The 20,304-nt window shown below is 37.4% G+C and overlaps 1 long non-coding RNA gene across 1 annotated transcript; it reads left to right on the forward strand.

The window, feature by feature from the left end:
• Positions 1–7,663: 7,663 nt before the first annotated feature.
• On the forward strand, positions 7,664–9,407 carry LOC124895528. The gene is made up of 2 exons (XR_007051769.1): positions 7,664–8,036; positions 8,411–9,407. It is a non-coding gene; the product is annotated as an uncharacterized LOC124895528 (long non-coding RNA).
• The last annotated feature ends 10,897 nt before the right edge of the window (positions 9,408–20,304 follow it).

Below are 20,304 nucleotides of genomic sequence, written 5' to 3' on the forward strand. Positions count from 1 at the left end.
GTTAGCTAGTTCTTGATTCAGAAGGTCAATAGGTGTTCCCAAGCAAGTTTTTGATTTTCTCGGGCCGCATTAGACCTTGTTTGGTGTCCCGAAATAGTAGACCAATGCAATCTTAGATCGCCGCATCGCTCATCGCGTTGGCCAATTTTGTCCAGGAACTGCTGAGTCTTGGCGTAATTAAGACGCGATGCATCAGGTATCACATCGATGCCATCGGCGTGCCGCGTCGCCAATTGCGTCGATGCCCAGCTGTTTCAGCTTTTAAAATCCATATTTTCAAGGGCAATTAGGTCAAATTCACTTATTCTAATACGCCCCAAACACGAGATTAAAACATCATATCAGCACTTTAGGTTGGTTTTCATGAAAAATAACTCCCTTAACATCAATTGAAAACCCTATCCTCTTCTTTCAAGACCTAGAACTCATCCTTGCAAGACTGAAATTTCTAGAACTAAGGTGTGATTTGGATTCCACTCTTCCTCCTAAGGGATATAAGGTACGTGGAGTTCATCCTAAAACTACATGGGCTTGTTGAAGCACTTGAATATGATTTTAAAGTTTATCAAGAATGTATTTATGAAGGGGTTTTGGAATCTATGTTTCAATTATGTATCATGGATGACTTGATGTTACGGTTGTTTGGGCCATTAGGATTTTCCCCTTAAATTGATTTATACCTATATGAATATGTATGAAATTGAAGATTTGATTGAGAGCATTACTATTGAAACCCCTCTTTTTTTATGAATTGGAGTTTATGAACTTATTGGGAAATATTTGAAATTGATGTTCTGGCTTTTGACGGAACATCTTAGGCCTTTTTCGTAAGATAAATGCATATTTTCAAGAAACTAATGTTATATTTGACTTTGTATTTTAGTGTTTTAAGGATAAAAGCTAAGTGGGATGAATTACTTAGGAAAATGGGCAAAATTAAGAGGAAAGTTGTTCCGATGATATGAGCGACGGAACGTTGCTCATACGGGGACCGTCGGACAGTACCGTCACCAAGAAGCAGAAGTCCAGGCCACTAAAATCATGCAATGGTCCCATGCGACAGACCGTCGGACATTCCGACGGTCACAATCTCAATTTTTAATTCTGAAACCCTGGGCTCTGAATACCTATAAGTACTAAGTGATAGGGTTTATTTTGTATCTTATCTTAGACATTATCTTGCACATTGTCTTAGCGTCCATCTTAGCTTAGTTTTTTTCCTCTTTTCTCAACTACCTTTGACTTTTCTTGGTATGGTAGATTTGAGATCTACATTTTTAGATCTAGTTCTCTACCTTTCATTTTTATTCTATTTTCTAGTTCATTGTAACTGAGCATATTGTGGGAAGTGAGCATTAGTGTTTGGTTTCACTCATTTCATTCTTATTGAAGATTCAAGAACACATTCTTGTAACCATTGTAAGTAAACTTTGATTTTCTTATGAACAATACAATGATGTTTTCTAGTTCTTTCATGGATATGTGTGGCTAATCTCCCATAGCTGGGTTATGGGAGCCTTGATGTGAATAACTAGTATGGGTTGTGAATCTGCTTAAGCTCCATAAGTAATCCATATTGCATAAACCTTTCTGTTCTTTACTGATCTTTCTTGACTTCAACTTTGTAGAGTCAGCACTACAACATCACTTGTCCTAGAGGAAGGTGTTTTTAGGTTACTTCAATGAAGCAATCAATTGTCAAGAGGAAATTTCTTGTCGAGCAACGTAACGATCTCTCTTAGTTGAAGCTTGAAAGGTAAGCCCGTGGCTGCAAACTAGAAGAGTCAGCACTAGGACATCACTTATCCGAGAGGAAGGTGTTGTTAGGTTACTTCGATGAAGCAATCACTTGCCTGAGAGGGAAGCTCTTGCCAAGCAATGTAACGACTTCTCTAGATTGCAACCTAAAGGGCGATCCTAAGAACATCACTTGTCCGAGAGGAAAGTGTATGTTGAGAAAAGAAATATTTTACATGGACTCGAAAGACTTTAATCTTTAGTTTAATGGTAAATGCCTTAACGGGATTTGCCTACATGAGAAAATAGTTGAATAGTGAACACATCGTTTAGGTTTGAGAGAATTAATGGATGCACTACCCATTGAGGTCGAGAGATAAATGGGTAAATAATAGGATTCAACTCATCTTGCAATTGAAATGTCAATTGGAACTCTAAAGTGATTTACAACCCAACCCGTTTAAGCATCTTGGTAACCATAACCCTAGTTTTCCATAATATCATATTTGAAACCTTATAATAGAAAGCGTTAGTTTGAAGCATTCAATACCATTATATCTACTCTCCAAACCTCTCATTTACAGGAAAGTATTAACTATCAGCTGAATGCATCATAAATAACTTGCATTGATACCATATTCCCTGTGGGATTCGAACCCAACTTAGTTGGGTTCTATATTTGACAGTGACCACTTATATACTCAAAAGAGAGGTATAATTTGGGCGTATCAAATTTTGGCGCCGTTGCCGGGGAATACGGTTGTCAATTAAGTTTATTTGGGGTGATTAGCTGATTAGTTAAGTTTCCAAATTATGTTATTTGTTCTTTTTGTTAGTTATAGGCTTATCGTGGTTGATGCCATAAATACGAAGCTCAGGAGAACCATTATTACCACTTAATCTTGAACCGCAACTGATTGGTATAATGACAAATAAATAAGAAATTGATAGATTAGACGCTATGGCTAACACTCAATTACAGTAACAAAATGCAGATGACACAGGCTGGGCTCATAACATGGATGATGAGGACTTGGGGGATGATGAGCTGTTGAGGCCAGGAAATCAAAGGCATGTATAGGATGCAGTTGCACCAGCGAACAGAAATGTGCATAGAGATCGCCCTTACAGAGCAACACAAGGTCGTCAACCGGTGCAATATGATCAATATGAAGATGATGATGAAATGGATAAAGTCGAAGCAATAGGAGCCATTGTTCTCCCACCCTTGGCACCAGGTGCCAAATTCAACATCACAAGCACCATGATTCAACTCATTCATCTGAATGGATTTTTTGGTAGACTTCTCAACATGCATTTATATGTTCCTCCTAGAAATTGGGAAGCTGCCACAACTAGTACGGGGAAGATATTCATGGAGGACATGTTTATGCAAATAATGAAGAGCCAAGAGGCACAATCGGCTGCAATGAATGAGATGAAAAGAGACATATCCTCGGCAAATCAAATGATTGGTTCACATTCTGTATCGATAAAACAGTTGGATCAGCAAATGAACCAACTATCGATCACGGTCAATTAGAGGAAGAGTGGCACGCTACCGAGTGATACAATTCAAAATCCTCAAAATGATGGTGCTTGTATGACAATTACCACACGGAGTGGTAAAACATTACCAGGCCCTTCCGTGGGCGAACATGTAGATGATGATGTAATTAAAAAAGATCATAATGTTGCAGAAAATAGTCCAGCCGAAGATGAGAAGTTGGGCAATGATGATATTCCCCTAACCAACAACATGGTGATGGTTTAGGGAACAAAGAAGAAAACAAAAAGGAAACGGTAGTCACCACTCTCCCAACTCCACCACCTCCTTTTCCTTACAGATTGAAGAAGAAGGCCGATAATACAAAGTTTGGCAAATTCATGGCAATGCTCCAACTGTTAACGATAAATTTACCATTGGTGGAAGCATTGGAGCAAATTCCTGGGTACTCAAAGTTCATAAAAGATCTTCTGAAAAAAGAAAAGAGCAGTAAGCTACGAGCCGGTAGATAACCTCCATCATTGTAGTGCTATTTCCACAAGGTCCTTGGTGCAAAAGAAGGTAGACCCAGGAGCATTCACTATTTCTTATACGATTGGGCTATTGGAATTTGCTAAAGCCTTATGTGATTTAGGAGTGAGCATAAATCTGATGCCATTGGATGTGTATAAAAGGTTGGGTTTGGGATACCCCACACCCACCAACATGCGACTTGTGATGGAAGATAGGTTGGTAAAATGACCTGTTGGTATTTTGTATGATGTACTGGTGAAGGTTTCTAGCTTCATATTTCCTACAAATTTCGTCATTCTAGATTGTGAGGTGGATTTTGAGGTGCCCATAATCTTGGGTTGACCTTTCCTTACAACTGAAAGTGCGTTGAATCGATTTGCGAGCGAATGAGCTCCTATTCAGGATGAATGATGAAGTTGTGCGATTTGATATGTGTCAATCGATGAAATGACATAAAAAAATGAGTGTGTTTTCCATCGTTGATGTATACTATGAGGATGAGCATGAGGTGCCAATAGAGGATAAACTTGTTATTGAGCCTTTAGCTGAAGTATTGATGAACTTTTATCGTGAAGGCATTGAAGAGCATGAAAAAATTGTTTGTGCATTGGTAGGAATGGGTTAAAACTCTTATGTTCCTAAGAAGCTAGATCTTGATCTTGCTAATCGTCCGAAACGATCCATTGAAGAGCCACCGGTGTTGGAATTTAAAGAACTGCCAAAGCATCTAATGTACATATTTCTGGGCAATGGAAACAGTCTACCCGTTATTATTGCAGCCAACTTGGGCGAGCAGAAGGTGGAAGCACTTGTTTCAGTGCTTCAGGAGTACAAGATAGCAATAGAATAGACTATTACTGATATTATTGGCATCCCTCCGGGCATTTGCATGCATAAGATTCAGCTGGAGGAAGTTTCAAGCTGACCATTGAACGTCAACGTCATTTGAACCCATCTATGCAAGTCATGGTGATAAAGGAAATAATCAAGTGGCTATATGCAGAAGTAGTATACCCCATTTTCGATAGCAAATAGGTCAGTCCAGTTCAATGCATGCCTAAGAAAGGGGGCGTGACAGTGGTGGCTAATGAGAGGAACGAGTTGATCCCAGACCTGTTACTCGGTGGAGGGTATGTATGGAATACAGAAAACTCAACTCTTGGATGTTGAAGGACCACTTTCCAATGCCCTTCATGGATCAAATGCTTGACCGTTTAGCAGGAAAGTGTTGGTACTACTTTTTAGATGATTATTCTGGCTATAACAAAATATGTATTGCTCCTGAAGACCAAGAGAAAACGACGTTTACATGACCTTATGGCACCTTCGCATTCAAGCGGATGCCATTTGGGTTATGTAATACACCTGCTACCTTTCAAAGGTGCATGATGTCAATTTTCTCAGACATGGTTGAAGACACCTTGGAGGTGTTCATGGATGACTTTTCGTTGGTAGGAGAGTTGTTTGAGTCATGTTTGGCGAACTTGAGTAAGGGTTTGCAACTTTAACTTGGTGCTTAATTGGGAAAAATGCCACTTTCTGGTGAAGGAGGGCATTGTTCTCGGGCCCAAAATTTTAGAAAAAGGGATTCAAGTTGATCGCACCAAGGTTGAGGTTATCGAGAAGCTACCACCCCCCATTTCAGTGAAGGGAGTGCATAGTTTCCAGGGCCATGGTGGATTTTAACAAAGATTCATTAAAGGCTTTTCTAAGATTGAAAACCCACTTTGCAAAATCTTGGAAAAGGAAGCCAAGTTTGCTTTTGATGATGACTGTCGAACGGCCTTTGAACGTCTTAAGAAGAAATTAGTGGAAGCCCCAATTATCATTGCTCCCGACCGGACAAATCCGTTTGAGGTCATGTGTGATGTCAGTGGAGTGGCACTCGGAGCTGTTCTTGGCTAGAAAAGAAAGAAGTTGTTTTATCCAATATACTATGCAAGCAAGTCCCTAAATGGAGCCCAAATGAACTACACCATCGCTAAGCAAGAACTTCTAGCAGTGGTGTATGCTTTTGAGAAGTTCATGGCGTATCTGTTAAGTACCAAAGTAGTGGTCCACACTGACCACGCAGCCTTAAGGTATTTGATGGCTAAAGAGGATGCAAAACTAAGTCTTATTAGATACGTGTTGCTGCTCCAAGAGTTTGACTTTGAAGTCAAAGATAGGAAGGGTAGCAAAAACTAAGTTGGAGATCATCTTTCTAGGATAGACAGTGAGCAAGCAGTTAGTGATAAAAGTGAGATAAAAGATGTGTTTCCCGATGAGGAGATCTTGGCTGCCGCTTTAGAGAAAATGCCTTGGTACACTGATTTTGCAAATTATGTAGTGAGTGAGATCATCATTCCAGAAAATCTTTCTTTCCATCAAAGAAAAAAATTCCATTATAATGCAACACGCTACTTCTGGGATGAGCCGTATCTTTTTCGGCTATGTGCTGACAATATTATAAGGAGATGTGTGCCAGAAGCGTACGTATTATGTATATTGGAAGCATATCATGCTTCCCCAGTTGGAGGTCATCATGCAGGTTACCAAACTACCAGAAAGGTGTTATAGAGTGGCTATTATTGGCCAAATCTATTCAAGCATACTCATGAATTTGCTCTAAGGTGTACCAATGCCAGAGACAAGGGTCAATTTCCAAACACCATGAGATGCCGATGAATAAGATGATGGAATTAGAGCTAGTTGATGTATGGGGGGTCGATTTCATGGGGCCCTTTGTCAGTTCTTTTGGGATGAAGTATATTTTGGTCATCGTTGACTACGTATCAAAGTGGGTGGAATCCGTTGCTCTAGCCGATAATGAAGGGAAACAAGTCATTGCATTCCTAAAAAGAAATATCTTTTCTAGATTTGGGGTACCACGCACTATCATAAGTGATGGTGGCTAACATTTTTGTAATCGGCTGTTCTGAGCTGCATTTGCTAAATACGGAGTAAGAGAACACAAGGTGGTAACTCTATACTACCCACAAAACAATGGTCAAGTGGAGGTGTCAAACAAAGAGATAAAAGCTAACTTGGCTAAAGCCTTAAATGCAAGTAGGCAGGACTGGTCCCAAAAATCTGATGACGCTCTATGGGCATATAGAACAACATTCAAAACGCCCATCGGAATGTCACCATACCAAATGGTTTATGTCAAAGAATGTTATTTACCAATTTAATTAGAACATAAGGTGTTGTGGATTTGGATTGGAAGGAAGCAGCAGAATTGAGAATGGGACAGCTTAATAAGACGGATGAATTCTGCCTAAATGCTTATGAAAGAGCAAATCTCTTTAAAGAGAAGATGAAGAAGTACCATGAGCAGAGAATCATGCATCAAAGCATTCAAAAAGGAGACCTGGTACTACTTTTAAACTCCAAACTCAAGCTATTGCTAGGTAAGCTAAAACACAAATGGTCAGGGCCCTTCAAGGTAAATCAAGTCTACTCGTTTGGAGTAGTTGAACTTGAAAGTAAAGATGAAGGTGTCTTTAAAGTTAATGGCCAACGTGTTAAACTGTATATCGGTTCTAATGAGCTGGTAAACAGTATTTCTAACATTGATCTTGAAGAAATTAAGTAATTGAGATGTCCAAGTCGTGCCGCGATAATAAATCAGGCGCTAGTGGGAGGTAACCCACATTTTTGTTGAAGAAAAGCTTTATTTTTAAGTATTTGTTCATTGGTTAAAACTGAAGGGTTCATGTAAGTGTGCAGGTACTAAGATGAAGATAACACAGATGCAAAGAAATTTCAGGCAAACCGACGGAACCGACGGACCGTCGATGTCCATCATCGTAAGAAGTCTAGAAACTAAGTTTCTGGTAAAATTGCGACGGCTTGGTCCGACGGAACGTCGCATGTGCAATGGACCATCACCCTGAACCATCGCATAATGGTCCCAGGTATGCTCACTGTAAAGTCGCAACGGTATGTCCGACTTATCATTGTATGTGCGACGGACTGTCGCACTTAACCCTAGCTTAGCGGATTGGGTCGGATTGCTTTAAATAACCGATTTTTAATTACTATCCATTTCCAAATGTTTTTAAACTAATAAGTTGAAGCGGTTAAGTAACTCTCAACGTTTAAAAACACCTGTGCCCTTTCATTCCCCCCTCACACCTCTTCATTTTCCGATCTTCCTATCTATTTAAAGGCCCTTCCTCTCTCTCATTTTTCCTCACAAGCAAACTAAAGTTCTTTTCAGAGACACAAATATTTATCTGTTATTTGAAGTTCATTGTGTAAAGTCTGAGTAGTGCATTCATACTACAACAACAAGGTATATATTTCCTTTCTCTATCTATGATTCTTAAACATGTGAGCAAATCAAAATGAGTGAAGTCAAGAGAACAAATGTTGTTTCTTTTTATTTTGTTTGGTGATTGTTGTTTATGATTTTCTTTTAGTCCAAATTTAGCATAAACTGTCCTGGGGGAAGTCTGAGTAACCCATGGATCATCTACCCGACGGTAGGGATCGATGAACCGTCGCATGCCCGATGGACCGTCGCTTCCCACCTTCACACATTTCTCAGAACATGAGTTACTGGAATACTCCGACGGTAGGGGTCGATGGACCATCACTGATCTGAAACTTTTCTATCTTCTATTTTCTATTTTCTGACTGTACAGTAATAAATGCTGTACTTTCCAGGTACTACGGCTCCTACAATACCACCATCCAGGGGCAGAGGTAGAAGCCAACGAACCGGGTAAGCGCAAAGTTCTGATGCGCCAGCTCGAAACACTAGACGAAATCGTCAACCAGTGGTTTCTTCATCCTCCTCATCTGATGAGGTGGTTAAAAGCAGTAGCAGTAGTACCTCTATTTCAGTACCCCCGGAGGTAGCAGTCAAAACTTCTAACCCTGTTCCAGAAGAAGTGCCTTAACAAGAGGATCCAAATGTCATTCATCGAAAGGATTAGCAGCTTAGGGAAGCCATAAGATAGCAAGTAGCGGGTGCTCGTAAGATCTTCTACGAAGGACTGGAACCTACTTCAGATAGGTTATATTCGTGGAACACCAGATTATCACAACAACCTTGCATGAATATCCAGAGCTTGAGCGCCGTTTCAATTCATATGGGTTGGATTGGATGAGTAGGCCACTGGGATCGTACCAACCTATCTTGGTGTGGGAATTCTTGGCTAATTATCTGGCACTGCTAGAAAAGGATTTGCCCAAGGGTGCAACGGCTGCAGATAGGGATAAGCTTAATGTAGTCCCAGTGAGAGGAGTCGACACTGATTTCTCGGAAAGGGCGTTGAACAGGTTTTTATTTGGCCCGGAATATCAAATACCAGGGGCTATCCCAGAGTTGGAGCATTGGTTATTCACATGAGCTGAATAAAGGCGATGTCTAGCCAGGATTCTGACAGATGGAGGTAACCTTACCTGGTTACTTGACCCACGTGAGAGAATCTCGAAGAAATCACCGAGTTTCAGGGAAAAATTCTGGTGGGCTATTGTGCGACTTAGGCTTATGCCCACAGGTGGTGATGATCTTCTTGAGAGCACCCAAGCTGTACGCATTCTCTACGTGCTTCATTGATGAGAATGTTGTTTCGACGCTTTCAGTTGCAACATGTAAAATTAAATTTCACTTTAGGAGGAAATAAATAAATGTCCGGCTCCGGCTCCTCTCCATTTCCTTTCTCTCCATTATCCCCAAGTCCCCATCTTGATTAATGACACATGGCCTAATTAAATTAAATGGCTAAGGTTTAATTTATTCTAAACTAAACCTCTAACTATGATTAATATAATATATCAACTAAAAATAAGGTTTTTTTATCTCTATCAATTTCTCAATAGCCGGTGGATATATAATACATGTATAATTCATGTACAATCATATATAATCGATATATAATAAATGCAAAACTAAAAGGAAAAAGTACAAGCAAGAGGGGTGATGCTTTACTTTACTAATACTATTGAGGCGTAACAAAAACTTGTCTAATTAACATGCATGTAAAAGATAATAATAAGAATAAAGAACTAAATATTCTATGATCATCACAGAGTTTATAATAAACTCTATGATGATATTACAAATGATAATACTTAAGTAGTAAAATTTTTAAATAAGCCAAAATGTACAACCAGATCCATGTTTCGTTGAAAATGTGAAATCTTCAAGAAGATGTATTCCGATAAAAATCTGATTCTTCACATTGTCTTCTTCCTCCAACTACTCCAAAATCTCTTGATACTTCATCACCATCAAAAGCAACAAGGAAATTGAGAATTAAAGTAGCCAATACGATTACAACTTGCTGGATATTGAGGAATAATGTATGTAACATAGTATGAGGTGGAGTGTTGGCCAGTCAAAAAGTCACACGTCAAGTAGATCAAAGTAGCAAAAATAGGATGTTCAGATAGATATGTAGACATACTAGGAGAGACAGTATCAGGAATGAAGAGATCAACGACAAGGTAGGAGTAGCCCCCGTGGTGGGAAAGATAAGAGAGATAAGGTTGAAGAGAAGATTCATACATATCCCAATGAAGAGGTGTGACATGTTGTATATGGTGGGGTAAGAACCGGGAAGAGGTGACTAGATAAGATATAGTTGATTTTGCAGATTTCTGAGGACATGACACTAGGTAGAAAGATATGGTCAAACATTAAGATAGAAGATAGTAGGTATCATTTGTTGTCGTTACGACTATATTCTCCATTATTTTCTATATGACAGCTTCATTATTGCATTTGTTTTGCATTCTTGACTTTCGATATGTCCTACTTGAGCCGGGAATCTATTGGAAACAGTCTCTCTACCTTTGTTAAGGTAAGAGTACGGTTGTGCGTACACTACCCTCCCAGAACCCTACTTATGAAAGTACACTAGGTATACAACTATGATGGTATACCCGTATACGCAGATGCCACTAGAATAATGTAGTATATAAGACACCGATAGATAGTAAATTAAACAACAGATATGCAAAAACTAAATACTCAGTATTGCAAGTAAATAACTTACATTTTATCCTCATGGCCAAATGTTCAAAAAAATAAAATATGCATAAATAACATAACTAAAATCCAATAAGATATCCTTTCTATCTCGAATCTATAAACTCAAAATTTTAAATCCGCCTATCAAGAGCCAAAGCTGCAGAGCCAGAGCTGGAACTACGTCGATCAACTGAACTTCCATCATCCTTTCTACTTAGAGAACTTCCATGGCTGCCTAATCTGCATAATGCAGTCATGAGTTCTTCACCTCTTGGACCTGGAACTCTTCGCTTAATCATAGAACACGCCATCATTATTTCCGTCTCTTGTTCTGGATCCATCTGCCATTGATTTTCGCTAGCAACCTGATCTGCCGATGTTATAAACAAAACAGTTGGTAGGTGTAATACTCTTCAAACAAGTACACATTACTTAAAATATATTTACAAGTAAAAGTGAGCTAATGACATGAATCACCAATAAATAGAAATTGAAGATGAGTTTACCTAGTGTACTTTGAGATCTAGATGGCGACTTGGGCAACGAGGGTGCTATTCTTTCGGTCACACCGATGTCCTGAGAAGCATTGTTTTCTAACGAAGAGTAAATAGCACTAGGCGGTCCTGGAGTATAAGATGTTTGTACAGTCTTCTTCAATTCATTATCCACAATCTTCTTGAGTTCAATGAAATATGAAGAGTTGATAGCTTCCAGTGCAATGAAATCTGAAAACCACAGAGTGTCTCTCATTGCATAAAACATAATATATGCTTCTTCAGCCAAAACAACATCTTTGTGAACCCAAGAAATCTATGACAATCAAACATAATATCAAGTTATTTGTCGTTCAAGAAGCTTGACCGAATAGACTATCAGTGACATATAACAAAGAACGTGACTGCACAATTCTACTTACCGTTGTGTCATCAAATTTGTACCATTCATTTGGTTTAGCATAAATGAAGCAGTAATAGTGTCCCAAACTGGATGTAGACCCGGCGTGCACTATAACTGCATAAAGATCGTACTTCATTTGTTCCTGTCGAGACAAGTAAAAATTGAAAATAACATCATGTTACAGCTAACAAAGGATGAAATGAAGGGAAGAAAGTTGTGTAAAAGTAAATGTACTAACAGATACTCACATTATTGGTTTGTTTGTTATCGGTGTAAGGAAGCAAGTCCAGCTCCAGCGGAAAGGAGACATGCTTGTCAACCTTCCACACAACTGAACCATCATTCTGGAATCGCTTCAAATGAAAGACAGCAACGGAGGGGGCGGAATCTATCATCAACTTCTTCTCAATTGAGACTTGCGCCTTACATCTTTCACAAGTATACTTGATCTCTGGATCGTCAAGTTTCTCAACTCGAGTGAAAGACTCCAACGCTGAATGCAAGCTGTCGGCATCTTTGATCTCCAGACTCACGTCTATGAGAGGCTCGTAAGTGTTGGAGAAGTGGCCGCAGTTGCAACAGCAAAGCCGCAATTCGAGAAAGACAGATTAACATTACAAACTTCATATATAGAAGCTACATATGGATAATAAGATAGTATTCTTGTATGGTTACCTTTCTAACAAGCCGGCCGCCAAAAACTTGTTGGACAACGTCACTGCTTCGGCTTTCAAGCCTATTGAGAAAGCATTGCAAGAATTCGTGAGCATCTTCTTGCTGATACTTATGGAAACCAAACAAAAAATCTGATATTTTTACAACGTTAAGGACCAAAAACTACACAACCATTCATCATCGATGAGAATGTTGTTTCAATGCTTGCAGTAGCAACATGTAAAATCAAAAGTAAACTTCAGAAGGAAATAAATAAATGACATGAGCAAGGATACAACTCAAATTCTCAACAAATCTCCACGGTGTGATAGAACGACCCTTATAAGCCTTATAAGACAATGAAAAGCCAATAAGCTCTTTGAAAACCCAAATTAAACAGAAACCTGCAACGACTATACAAAAATAAGAAATGAACAGAATATTAGTAATAACTCAAAATGGAACAAAACAATAGATATCTTTGAGAAAAAATTGTCCTTACGATCACATGGCACTACATGAGTATGCAGAAGGATGTCAAACAATGGCACCGTGTGCATGAAACATTGCAATACCGCATTCAGAAAGCATGTGTTCCCTAAGTTGAGTAGTCCAGCACCCTGATACAACAACAAAAATATGAGAAGCTTAACTGATATATATATACAAATATACATACATAAACACATATAGTTGATACAAATATAACAGAAATGTTATACATAATATGCATACATATAGTCGAGGTGCATGAAGCTATCCCAGACACCACAATCAATTAAGATGCCATAACAATTAACTAAAAGTAGCTGGTAGATGTATAACATGATATAATTCATGTATAAATAGTCTATAATTTATGTATATGGACTAAAAGTATAGGCTAAAAGGGATAAATTGTTTATTTGATTATAAGAGTTTGAAAAGTCCATACCTTGTAAGTTTTTAACATAATATTAGATGTCCACACAGGCTTATTTTCTTCATTTTGTCTTGTAAAATCACACTTGGGCTCAAGTGACTTGATGAGCTTTGCTTCAAAATCATTCTTGGGCCCAACTAACTCAAAGGACTTAGCTTCCAAATCACACTTGGGTCCAACTGAGGTAATGGGCTTAACCTCAAAATCAAATTTGGGCTGAGTAATGGGCTTAACTTCAAAATCATATTTGGGCTTAGCATCAATTGGCCCATCATTAGCAAACCATTCTGATTCCACTATATCTGAATCATCAGAAAAACTAGAACTATCAATCCAAGGATCAGAATCAGAAGATTCAGCACTTTTGAAATCTTCTTTTTCCCAACAAACATCATTTTCTAAACCAATCAAATTCTTAAAAGAATCAACTGACTTAACAGGCTTGTGTTGATTTTTTTTGTCATCCATGGAAAGAAAAGCAACAAAAAAATGATGAGAATCAAGAATTTTTTTTTGGAAAAAAAATCAAGATTGGTTTTTCAATGAAATCAAGATTTTTTTGGGAAAAAAATTCAAAATTTTTTGTGGAAAGAATGGGATTTTAAGGCTTTTTAAGACAAGGGAATTCTTTGTAATGATGAGGAAAACAACATATAGAATGGGGGTTTATATAGAAAATGAAATCAACAAATAGGTTTTTTGTTTTGAAAAGTAAATTAATATTTATATTTTGTTACTAAAAATTTGAAATTTGGAGAGTTGGCTGGAATTTATATAGTGAGGAGTGGATTTTGATAATTGGAGGGATTTGAAAATGGAGGGAAAGTTAATGTCAAAAAATAAAAAAGGAAAGTTATATATATATTATTACCTAAATCCTCTCTTATACACATATTATATAATTTCTCCATTTTCATTTTACTTGGATCCTATATTAGTTGTAAGTAAATTTGCTAAGTAGAAATGTTAGTTAATTGTAGATTATAGTAAGTAAATTTGCAAAATAGGGAAGTTGTTTAATAGTAGATTAGGCTAAATCTACATATATACGCACATATACATACCATATCATAAATATGAATCACAGTACCTAAATCTTCTCACATGCATATATTAAAAAAAAATAGTAGTAAATTTATCCGTATTTCACGTGGTCTAAACAATTTTATTGAATTTACGACATGAACTTTATTAAATATCTTATTAGTAAATATCTTTATTTTTTTTGTAAATTTGCAAAATAGGGAAGTTATTTAATAGTATATTAGGCTAAATTTACATTTATACATATGTAGATACCATATCATAAGTACAAATCATATTATCTAAATCGTCTCACATACTACCATGTATATATATACAAAACAAAAAGGAAAAAAGAATAGTAAATTCTGTCCGTGTTTCACATAGTCTAAATGTTTTAATTGAATTTACGACATGAAATTTTTAAAATATCTAATTAATAAAGATTATATTTATAAAAATATGTGTATGTTGTATTTTATGTCGAAGGAGTAATTCAAGAAAAAAATGGGTAAGTATTTCTTCTAGAAGACCAGTAATTAAAATCAATTTAATTAAGCCGATAGATATTTTAATGAATTATTAATTATCAAAATAGCATTTCTATCATGTAAAAATGTGAGTAAGTTCTATGTATATCTTGTTATTTATAAAATTACACTCAATAGAGGAAATTTATAAGAGATATTTATGACGCTCCTAGGTGGATTCTTATTTTGTTCATGGCCATGCATAGTCTTTGCTTTACCAACAAATTAAAATAATGTTAACAATCACAATTTAACAACATTCATTTGAACAAAGTTATATTCAAATTAAATGACCATATATATATATATATATATATATATATATATATATATATATATATTTGTTATAGCGTTGGTCATTGTAATTTTCATGTAATATGAATGCAAAGAAAGTTCTATGTATATGCCAAGAATCAATTTCAATTTCCCAACAATTTCCATACCTTCAGTAAGGGCTAAAAGTTCCATGTGGTTATTAGTGGCCATATGGAAGCTTTTGGTGAATCCGGTGATCCATTGGCCAATTGGCATCTCTGATGATGCCTCCAATTCCCCCCTTTCCTGGGTTACCAAGGAAAGAATCGTCTGTATTAATCTTATAAGCAGCTACCTTAGGAGGGGACCATCTAATTTGGATGGTAATCTTAAGTTTGGGATGAGTTGAGTTCTGTCTCAAGAACTTGAATTCAATTGCCTCAGAATAAGCCTCGTAATTGAGAAGGTTTATCCTTTCTGTGGTTAAAGGCATTGTTGTTTATGAACTTCCAGATGGTCCATAAACATAAAGGAAGGAGCTCTTTTCAATAAAGGAAGTGATCAAATTTTTTATTCTTAAGGAGATTCCAGGTAGATCTCCAGTTAGAAGGGTGAAATTTGTTGGGTGAGAGGGATAGACTGTGGGTAGATTTATTGAGGAGGGTTGTTCAGAAATCATGAGTGGCATTGCATTCAAACAAAATGTGTTTTATGTCTTCATGGTAGCTGCTACAGTAGTGACATAGGGGGTTGATGTCTATGCCTCTTTTATGAAGAATTGAGTTGGTTGGGAGACAATTATGATGTATCATCCAGAGAAAGAAGATGATTTTATTGGGAGCTGAAAGTTTCCATAGATAGTTGAAATCTTTCATTAGATTGTAGTTGGTGATTGGATGGCTCCTCTTGTTAGTAATGAAAGAGTAAGCACTAGCATAGGTGAATATCTCACTTCAAGTGAGGCCCTAAGTAGGAAGGTCTCTGTGAATCCTAGGGTTAGGCTTTAAGGTGCTGATGAGGGATTCTTTTATTGGAATAGGGATATCAAAGAAAATGTTGTCAAACATCCAACCTTCGTTAGTCTAGATGTGAGCAAGTTTGATGGTGCTTTAAAATTCATTGAGAGGGCCATAAAAAAGATGCCTAAGAGGGAGGAGATGGGGAATTCATCTGTCAAACCAAAAGCTTATTTGTTCACCATCATGTGCCACCTATTGAATGGCTTCCTTGTAAATGATGTAGCCTTTATATAGGCTTTTCCAAGTTTTGGAGGAGTTTGGTTTACAATGGTTGGTCCCATTTTGATATTTGGAGCTGAGAATCTTAGCCCAAAAAGTATGGGGTTTTTCGATAAATCTCCAGGCCAAGCTATAAAGAAGAGATTTATTTTTGGAGTCAGCTCTTTGCATTCCCAAATTTCGCTGGCTTTTGGGATGAGTGATGATGTCCCAATTAATAAGGTTTATCTTTTTTCTATCTGGGGATATTCCCCAGATGAAGTCCCTTTGAGCTTTGTCAATAAGCTTCAGAATATTTTTAGGAAGAGTGATGTACTGCATTACATGATTAGGGATACTACTCAGGGAAGATTTAGCTAGTGTGGTTATACCATCCATATTCAAGAATTTGGTTTTTCACCTAGCTAATTTGGATTTAAGATTATCTGTGATGTACTAAAAGTCCCTACAAGAGGGTTTATTGTGGAAGATGGAAAAGCCCAGATATTTGCCAAAAGACTCACTTGATTTGATAAAAAGCATTGTGGCCATGGAGTGTCTAACAGAGGGGGAGTAATTGGAGGAGAAGATAACTTTTGATTTCTCAATGTTGATCTTTTGGCCTTACTGGGAACTGAAGCTTTGAAGAGTATTTATAATGGTTTGATAATTTTTAAAATCATCCTTTGCAAAGAGGGTTAGATCATCTGCAAAAAAGAGGTGAGAGATCTTAGGGCCTCTTATGCTAGTTGATGTGGGGTTCCAGTTGAGAGTGTCCACCTCATGGTTTATCTTTGTTGAGAGTAGTTCCATGCACAAAATAAAAATGTAAGAAGATAGGGAATTACCTTGCCTAATCTCTCTGGAATACTTGAAAAAATTTGTTCTACTCCCATTCACCAGCATAGAGATAGAGGAAGAAGTAATGCAAGACATGATAAGAGAGGTTAATCTAGGGGAAATTAAAGAAGTAAAGGACATGTCTGATAAAAGACCATTCGACTCTATCAAAGGCTTTCTCCAGGTCAATCTTAACGATCATATGAGCCATTTTCCCCCTAATTTTGGAAAAGTGGGTAATGAATTCCTGGACAATGATGGCATGATCAGAAGTTCTCCTATTTGGTAGAAATCTGGCTTGGCTTTATCCTATCAGGTTTTGCAAATAGGGTTTGATCCTGTTGTCCACAATCTTTATAATTATTCTGTGTTGAGTGTTGCACAGGCCTATTGGTCAGAAATTTTTCATATTTGAGGCATGGTTACACTTTGGAATGAGGCACAGGTAGGCTGCATTGAATTTCTCTTCCATAGAGAAAAAAGTATAAGTCTGATTGCAGAAGTGGATGACTGAATCTCCCATGATGTTCCAATATCTTTGAAAGAGAAGGGGGTGGATGCCATCAAAGCCAGGAGCTTTTGAGGGCTTGAAAGAGAAGACAAACTTCTTGATTTCATCTATGAGGGAAGAGCATCCAGATATTGATGATCCTCAGAGCTTATGGAGCCATAGATGGAAGGGTTGAGTTGGTATCTAAGGGTGGAGGATTTATGATCAGTGGTGAAGAGATTGATATAATACTTGTGGATAGTTTTCCTGATGTCTTCCTAACTTGAAACCCAGTTCCCAACATCATTTTTCAGAGAGTTTATCATATTTCTTCTTCTTATATTAAGAGTAGAGAAATAGAAAAACTTGATATTTGCATCTCCCTCGGTGAGCCAGCTGATCCTGGATTTAAGTTTCCAGAAATCATGTTCAAGTTTGAAGAGTTGACTGAAATCATGAGAGAGATTATTTTTGAGGTCTTGTAGAGGAAGGTACTCGTAGGATATCTAGGAGATTTCTGGATCCTTGCTAATCTAGCTAGCAAGTCTCTCTTCCTTCTAAAGATATTCCCAAAGGTACTTTTATTCTAGGTTGTGATGTGAGTCTCAAAGTGGAAAATAACACTGTAAGGTTTGTGGAATTGCCAAAGGAGCTGAGGACCATGGCATTAAAGGTAGGGTTAGAACACTACATGATTTCCATTCTAAAAGGCTTAGAGAAGATTTTGTGATGCTAGTGATACTGACTAGGAGGGGGCAATGGTCCGAGTGGGTTCTTGGGAGATAAGTAATAGAGGTTTTAGGAAATAGGTCAAGCCACTGAGTCTTGGACAGGCATCTATCAAGCCTTTCAAGAATGAGAGCATACCTGTTCCTATATCTTTTATTGGACCAAGTAAATTTACTACCCTTAAAACCAAGATCGATAAGATTGTTTTTATTAATGCAGTCCCAGAGGAAAGAAGCCCTGTGGATATTGATACTATTGCCTCCAAACTTCTCAGAGGATTTTAGTACCTCATTAAAGTCTCCCCGAACCAGCCATAGATTGTGGGGGTGGTAGTTGATGGTATCAGTAAAGTCCACAATTTGGTTCCAGAGGAGCTTTCTATCTTCAAAATTATTACTAGCATAGACAGCAGTAAAGAACCAGGTTGAGGGGGATTGAATACCTGGACAGAGACATGGAAAGCCTGGGGGGAGATGTAAATATTAATGATATTTATGTATATATCATTCCACATAATCACAAGGCCTCTGGAATTTCCATTGGCAGGGTATTGGATTTTATGAGTAACCCCAGATCCTCAGTGATGGTTTGGTGGTCATTCATTCTAGTTTCCAAGAGAGCTATGATGAAAGGCTTGTGGATATCCACTATTGATTTGCAATGACTTCGAAACTTTGGGTTGTTTGCCCCTCTAGTATTCCATATAAGATAATTTATTTGGAGATTTGTTTGGTGATGATGGGATCCACCATGGTTTTTTTTCTTTCTCCCCCATATACGGGGGTGGGGTGTGTGACTGGTTCTCCAAAATCAGTGGTACTATGATCATTTTGGTAATGAAAAAAAGTTGTGTCAGAGGACCTGGTAGAGATATCTCTTGGGTGAGCTTGAGATGTTTGGAGGGGGGTAGTAGTATGATTTCCATTTCGCTTACTACCTCCTAGAATTATAAAGTTAGTGACTTTTCTAACACTAACACGTTTGTTCTTGGAACGCTAGGTTATGCAAGAATTATTTTCATTTCTCTGCTGTTTTCCTTGAAAGATTTGATGGTTTCCTCCCTCTCCATCATTTCCAATGTTAGTCTAAGTGGATTTGTTTGTGGAGGGGGGATCATAATGTTTAAGATCTCCGGAGACACCCTCACAAAGGAAGGGCCTGTCTCAAGCATTCCTGGAATTCTTGGGGGGAGAATGGGAGTGTTGAGCTGGTTACTGTTAGTACCTGTGGTGTTATGCCCTCCAGTGAGATTACATTTGGAAAGTTCATGAGAGTGGATTTCCTAATGTTCTATCCGTATCTCTGCATACCTTGATGTAGCCCTTTCATTACTAGTTGGGCTAGGAAGTGAGGGATTGTCCTCGCAGGAAGTCCCAAAACTGGAACAAACTGGATCGGCGGGAGGATTGGCGGGGTTGGTAGGGGGTTCATATTGTAGAGGAATGGGTGGTTGGAGTGTTGGGAGGTTTGTCTTTATATGGACTTTATTATATCATCCGTCACCGATTTGATAAAATTTTAATTATTGTTAAAATCAACAATTTCTCTTCTAGGTCAAGTTCTATCGTGTACTCACAACATATGCAATAATAATGATATTTATATAAAAAAATTTAATTGAAATGATGCGGGTTTAGAAATTACTAATTATATGGAAGGATTTTTATACTTAATTATATTTAAAATATAGAATGTTTCATGAGAGTATAAAATCAAAGAACCAATAAAAGAATAGCTTAACATTATGTTATAGGATCATTTTGTTTATAATATGATATATATGTAATCAAAGGGTATTTGCACAGTGAACCCTAATACTATAAATAGAATCGGATAGAGTTTAATAATAGTTTAATATTATGTTTTAGGGTCTTTTTGTTTATAGTATGGTGTATATGTAATCAAGCGATATTTGTGTATTTTATTATCTTAGTGAATTCTAGTACTATAAATAGAATAGGCTATTAATAATAGCTTAACATTATGTTTTAAGGTCATTTTGTTCATAATATGATGTATATGT

This window comes from Capsicum annuum, unplaced genomic scaffold (genome assembly GCF_002878395.1).
Source record: "Capsicum annuum cultivar UCD-10X-F1 unplaced genomic scaffold, UCD10Xv1.1 ctg82798, whole genome shotgun sequence".
Taxonomy (NCBI): Eukaryota; Viridiplantae; Streptophyta; class Magnoliopsida; order Solanales; family Solanaceae; genus Capsicum; species Capsicum annuum.